The sequence below is a fragment of the Pundamilia nyererei genome, unplaced genomic scaffold, assembly GCF_000239375.1.
Source record: "Pundamilia nyererei isolate P.nyererei 1_Seehausen unplaced genomic scaffold, PunNye1.0 scaffold00127, whole genome shotgun sequence".
In the NCBI taxonomy this organism is placed as follows: Eukaryota; Metazoa; Chordata; class Actinopteri; order Cichliformes; family Cichlidae; genus Pundamilia; species Pundamilia nyererei.
The window spans coordinates 249,363-256,671 of NW_005187528.1; positions in this window are offsets into that span (position 1 = coordinate 249,363).

Genomic DNA, 7,309 nt, shown 5'->3' on the forward strand with positions numbered 1-7,309 from the left:
TGATGATCTAAATTTGTGACATGCCAAAAGCGAGTGAGAATTAAAGAATTTGAAGAAAATTCTTTCAAACGAAAACGCATTAGTGTGGATATTAGCCTTAATGTGAAGTGGGATTGATTACTGGTGTAAATACTTGTGACTTAGAGTTTGTGTCAAGCAGAGAACTACATGAAAATTTAAAATAATAAATATAAAAAGAAATGCCTTTGAAAGAGATTGTTTATATGGCTTTCCAACCTCTTTGTGAACAGTCAGTTGTCTATTAATTATTCTTCTTATATGTAGACTTCTGACTTTGATATGCCACAAACAGCTCTGCTGTATTGTGCTTTGGAAATTATCTTAAGTGTTATTCTTTTTCCATACTGTCCTCCTGCAAGAATTACAAGAATACGTTCTTCTAATTCACTTGTAAACCACACTCAGTCCTCCAAGGTCTGTAGTTCTATAGGTCTGTAGGTCTCCACTACTGTTTCCACATTGTGAGTGAACCACCAACACATGTACAAGTCATTAACAGGGAGGTATAATGTGAGTTCTGCAAGACCATCCACTCAATTCATCCTAATTCCAACCTCACCTTCAGTGTCTTTGCCCTCAGAAATATCTGAGTGCTACTCAGCAGCTCTTGAAAAGTTGCCAGGGCACTGGCTGGACAAAATGTCCTCAGTAAGCAGAAATTTGGACTCATTTCCATGAACCTAGTAATGTTTTTATACACGGATTTGCTGGTGGGGTTAAGTAGAAACAGGAAGCTTACATTTATGCGAGAAGCCCGATCAGTCATTATAAATATCTTTAAAAAGCTTTTAAAGAAATATCTCTCAATTTGTGTAATTTAAACAGACGTCTGTGGAGCTTTATGCCAGAGGATGCTTCATGAGGCTGGTGATCTAAAAAACACATTTTCTAAGTGGATTATATTTAAAGGGGACCTCTGCTTTTTCTTATAGTACATATTCCAACAGTGGATGCTCACTATAAACGCGCCAATATTTATAGTTTTACTCTTGCATCTTTATTATGTCAATGAGAAGCGGTATCCTTAATGATGTCATCTTAGGCACACAGCTCAGGTTGAGAACACAAGAGTCCAGCCAACTGCTGATCCGATCTTTGAAATGAAAGCAGCTACCAGTAAAGGAAGGGAGAAGGAAGCTTGAAAGGGCTCATTTCAAACAGAAAATGAACTCACCAGCTGCAAGAAGGCCGAGTACAAGTTCAAAAGCATTATTTTGAACCGTAAATTATGGCACAAAAGGTGACCTTTAAAACTGTCTATAAAACTCTTTGAAACTATTTTATATTAATATTTCCAATATTCTGTGCCGTGACTGCCGTCCAACATTCATGAACTGTTTATATCTCGACCTCCGCGCATCTGATTCCATTGCACTGTTCAAATCACGATTAAAAACCCACTTATTCAATCTTGCCTTTCCCTCTAGTTAATATTTCTTTTATGATTTTATATCACGCACTTTTATGCTCATTTAAATTCTTGTTTGCTCTGTACCTGTTGCTTTCCTATGTATTAGTGACAGTTATCTGCTTGCATATTTAGTACTTGCTTTGGTCCTATTTCTATTATCCTCCTCATATACTCTATTTTACTTGTTAAGCACCTTGGCATACCCTTGGTTTTTAAGTGTGCTTTATAAATAAAGTTTATCATTATTATTATTATTATTATTATATGTCAGTATGATGGTATATTAAAAGTGCACATCCCATAATTCTTTCAGTGATTCTATACAGTATGATGAAAATTGATCCACAAGTATGAAAACTTCCAGCCTGTTATCCCATTATTGGGCCCAAAACTTGAGTGCACTTTGTGTTTTGCCATTTAGTGATTGTCGGCCGCATTGCATTTGTCTCGACATAAATGCGATGCATACTGTACTTTTTTGTTCAAAATTTAGAACTTGTGAATTGCAGGTGGCACTGCCATGAAATCCTCTCTAAGATCAAAAGCAGTGCAGAACGCTCGCAGAGCAGAAGCCGCTAAGTGTTACTTTTGTGCACCCAACTTTTGTATGTGTCTCCTGTCAACCGGCACCAGAATTTTTAACAAGGCACATTTGTCAGAGAAAACTTTTTCTGACACGTTTTTCACAAAGGTTAGCTTTGGTTCATGCGGCATCAAAAGAGTCCGCCTTATGAAAGAAATACAAAATGAAAGCATCAGGACTACCTGTCATTGTCAGATGTTTTGCATTAAATATTCAACAATCTGCCTGTTTGTTTTTCTCCGTTTGATGTTTGCTGAAGTGTAGTAACACATCTGTTCAACAGGAATTGAATGAATGAACACTGACTGACAGAGGGTAGAATAAATGCAGTGATTCCTTAAAGCCCAATGCTTTTCAAACAGCCTCAACCTTTCCTTTACTGACAGACAGTATGTGGTGATTCTTATAAAAGAAACAGACAGCAGACAATATTGAAGTTACACCTAAGTACAGAAAGCCATTAAGAGTCTTAAACTGATCTTCTTAGCTCCAGCGAAATATGTATTTTTAGACAATTGTAACAAATTATTCATTTGTAAAAGTCAGAATTTAGTAAAAAGTTCCCATTGCTGTTTTCTTCACAACATTTTTTTTTTAATTTCAACCTCCATTCAGTGGGGTTAAAGAGGGATGATCTGATATCCTCATGTTGGTGTTGTTCCCAGACCATCATGAAAATGTTGTTCCAGGTTCAACATTGCAAGTGACCAATCACATTGTTGTGACGTTATTCTTTTGCGCGCCAAGCCAATTCGTGCATTTATGAAATTCCAATGTTGCAAGGACAATATCAATTCTGCTTACTGTTTATTAAAGGGTTACGGTTAGGGTTAGGGTCAGGGTCCGTTGATCGGCGGACAGAAGCGGTTTTACGCAGCTTTAGTACAGTTTTTTGTTTTACGCCGGTTTTTCCCAAAGTCGCAAAAGTATGACGTCACAACATTCTGATTGGTCACTTGCAATGTTGATCCTGGAACAACATTTAGTATGATGATCTGGGAACAACACCAACATGAGGATATCAGATCAACCGTTAAAGAGACAGCCTTTGTTGTTTGCCTTCATTCTTACTACATGCTCAGGTAAGAAACACAGTGGCACAAACTGTAAACAAACAACAGCAGGTAGTAGCATACTAAATCTTAAATACTGACATATTTAGCTTTTATAGTTCACCCTAGACACTGCATGTCGGTGACAGAGAACCCTTCCCATATGGTTTCAACTATCATGCCTGTATTTTAAACCTTCACAAAGAACATAATCATGTGACCCTGTCTTCAGTATCTTTGATAAGCGGCTAATTTCCTGGCAGCTCAGGTATGAGCAGAAAGGAACAACATGCAAAATAACCACCAAAATATTAAACCCTAAAAACTGGACAACTGCAAAATATGACAAAGTTTTAATTATTCAAACACGTCACTGACAATCAGAGATGCGCAGTAACGTGTTCAGAGAAATCCCCGGATCCTCCCACTGACATGACTGCTGCAGCACCGGGCAAACCTCCGCTGGCCCCACTCCTGCTAAACAGGTGAAAACAGACTTAAGAGCAATGGGACTTCTAGGATAAAATGTTAAACAAATTTTTTCAAGTCAAAGACTGTGACATATAATTGATTGTTTTTCTTGATGCATAAAGTTAAAAGTTTAAAACTAATAAAACAAGTTTTAAAAAGAGACTTTTTCATTAGATAATTTAATTTTATATGATGGATTATGCAGCAAAAATAGAATTTGGCTGAAAGGTCTATTGCTGCATTACATATTCAGGGTGTGTATCATGTTTTTAAAAAGTAACTAAGTAATAGATTAACTAATTACTTTCACAATGGCTATTTAATAACTGGGCTGGCCTTATGAAAGTCCCATTATTTAATAGCCACACCTCATATACTGAAAGTGACAAGCTGAAGGGCAAAGCAATCTGAGCTGCTGCTTTCCAGCTGCTAGTGCTGAGACTATAGAGTGGATTTTTTATTGCTTCAGTCCAAAGCCAAAGATCATTCAGCTTGGAGATAACTATGTTATGTTGTGGTATGTAAATGTACCATACACTGTTGAATAGCAACCCTGAGTACCTTGACCACACAGGCTTCTTCAAAGGTAACAAGTTTAATAATCTTAAATGAAATGCATAGACTATATGCTGAACTGTAACCACCTCGGTGCTTGGCTGTCATTCCTGAACAACTGCCGGCAGAGATAAACTCCATCTTAGCTTTTAATAACATTTAAGGATGATGGCACTGGAATTTTTATTGCTATTTTTTTTATATTATTGTTATTAATCATGTTATAACACATTATTTCTGTTTTCCAAAAACAAACCAATAAACAGACATATTTTTAAATGTACCAGTCTTCACTGAAATGTATATTTGTACTAAAATATACATCAATCAGACTCGGAATATGAGTGCATCATTAGGTATCCAATTATTCCAGAGGGACAACCTGCTAAATGCATTTTCTGTCTTATAGTTGATGCTGAGCAGATAGTGTAATCTCTCTAAGTTTAGCTTTTCACTGAAAACGATACTCAGTGATGCTGGAAAGATGGAAAATGTCCTCTCTCTCACTTTGCTATCAAAGCCGGTTAATGTTTGCCAGAAACTTAGCACCACCTCTTTGGCCAAATGTGGTCACTGCTGCAAAAAACAAGGTGATGATATAGTAAATATGTGAAGTCACAATGGATATGTGCATCTTTTATACACAGTCTATAAATGAGACCTGCAAGAGTGTGCTAAAATCAGTTAAACTGTGGGCTTATAAAATATGGAAGATCTGGTGGTTGTAACTTAATGTGGGTGGTCTATATCATTACACAGAGGCACACAGGCATTTGCATCAGTGTTAATGGACAACATGAATTAGAGCAGCTTTACACCGGTGTAGGTGTGGGAAGGTGTAAAAGCTAGTTTTCCTTTGGAGTAAAATAACAATTTACAGTTGTATGCTTAACCAAGAAAAGACACTACAAGACAAAACAAAGGTTGTTACCGCACCTTCCTGAATTATTGTCTCTCTACTAAGAAGCATAGAGGTCACATCTCTGTGTTCTTTTTGTTGGCTGCTTCAGCTCTTCTTGATGTCTCTACCTTTTCTCTTTCTGCAGGATGTGGAATCTCTGGTCCTACTTAATTACAGATGCCAGTGCCTGCAAAGTAGAGGAACTCAGCCAAGAGTCATAAATACAGCGGGGCTCAGTCAGGGTGCTTTAATAATGATATATGTGGACAAACCACAAACATCAAGAATACACATTAATCTCCCGTCTTTTTCAGAGACGTAAAAATACCATCAAACCAAATGAGTTATGGTCAAAAGTCCTTGTATGCCATTAGAATAATTCTTCACAACTATACATGCACACCTACACACACACACACACACACACACACACACACACACACACACACACACACACACACACACACAAAATCACACTGTAAATCATCCAAATCAGAGCGCTCCAAAACAGCAGGCAGGCACAAATGACAGCTAACTAGAGCATTATGAGGGAAACGTGTTATGTCTGGCCAGATTAATGACTTAATTATGGTTGTTTAGCTTCCAACCATAACCTTTCCTCAAATATTGTTTGCTTGTTTTTCCTCATACTGCACGCCTAATTACCTTTGTATTAATTCTACGGTGGAAAATTAAAAGACGTAGCATTGAAGCAACTGTTGAGGTGACTTTGCCAGAAGACCAACCGAGGTAGCATAGCGCCATGTTTCTTAATAATTTCACAAGAGTAGCTGGCTGTCTTGTGAGTGAAAGAGCCTTAGAAAAACAGGTCAGAGTGCAGGATGTGATGAAGCTTGTTACACTGAGCAAGAGTGGAGTCAAAGTAATATGTACTGTGTTGGCTGTGTTCGCCTTTGTTGCTGGAATCAACTGGATTTCAAAAGGACTATTACAGGGCTGCATGTGCTTTAAAATGAAATGAAAGCTCTGGTTTACTTCATATGGATGTTGTTGAACCACAGCAGTCAACAGAAGTTGAAATAAGACTGACTCTCAGATAGGCAGACATCAAAACAAAATGATAATATCCAGGAACACATAAGCAAGTCTAAAAAATACAATACCATTGATGCTTTCAGTGCAGCTGTGTCATGAATCACGATGTATTGCATTTTGCACTAATTAGCAAACTGTATTACATTTAGCAAAGCAAATGAATAAATAAATTAAAACTATCTAACATTAGAAAAACTTCTGAATGTTATTCTCTCATTGCATCATATAAAGTGAGGCTCTTCAACATATGAAGATTCACTTCAACTTAGTTCAGTTCAGTTTGATTCATATGGCACTAAATCACAGCAACAGTTGCCTCATGGCACTTGTTGTTAGGTAAAGATCCCACAATAATACAGAGAGAAGGCCAACAGTCAGATTACCCTCTATCAACAAGCACTTGGCAACAGCGAGAAGAAAAACCCCCTCTTAACAGGAAGAACACGCGTGCAGAACCAGCCTCAAGCAATCTGCCAGGACCAGTTGGACGTGGTGTTGTTGGGGAATTTGGCTAATAAGCAAAATTGCTCAATTAAAGCATTGGGTCTCAAACTTTTTGAAGCATAACTTCACAAGCTGCAAAACATTCATGTGTTAACCCAGCACTATTTGTATTGTTCATTAATATGCATACATATATAATAACTAGACTTTGGACCACGAAGGCACCAAACTAGGGAATATCTTTATATAGAATGCCGTTCCATCCCTCCGGCAGAGTTCCAGACACTTGGAGAAACAATTTCCCATGTGCACTTAAGCTGTTTATAAATAAAGTGATGCATTACAAAGACACTTTATGTTAGTTTTTCCATTCATTTTTCTGTTGTCTGTTGCTATCGAGTCTATGAGTCTACTGCTCACACTGGTCTAAAAAATGCCAGAGCACGGTCAGTATATGCCCAGTGAACGGGAAAAAAATCTTATGTTGTTTATAAAAGCAAAGCATAACAATCTTTATAACATTCAAAGTAGTCCCCATCCTACTTCTGCAAAATGTTCAGGAATATAGATTTTTTTTAAATATTTAGAAACCAAACTTGTCCATAGAACCAGTTGCCAATAACTCAAATTAACAAGGCGTGAAAACCAGAGCTTCAGAGCTATGACCTTTTGACTTTTCATTTTTCTGGTGAACTTTTCTTTCCAGGTGAACTATTGTTTTTTTCTTGTGAAACAGGTGAGAAGTGGCATAAACACCTACATACAGTGGGGCAAAAAAGTATTTAGTCAGCCACCGATTGTGCAAGTTCCCCCAC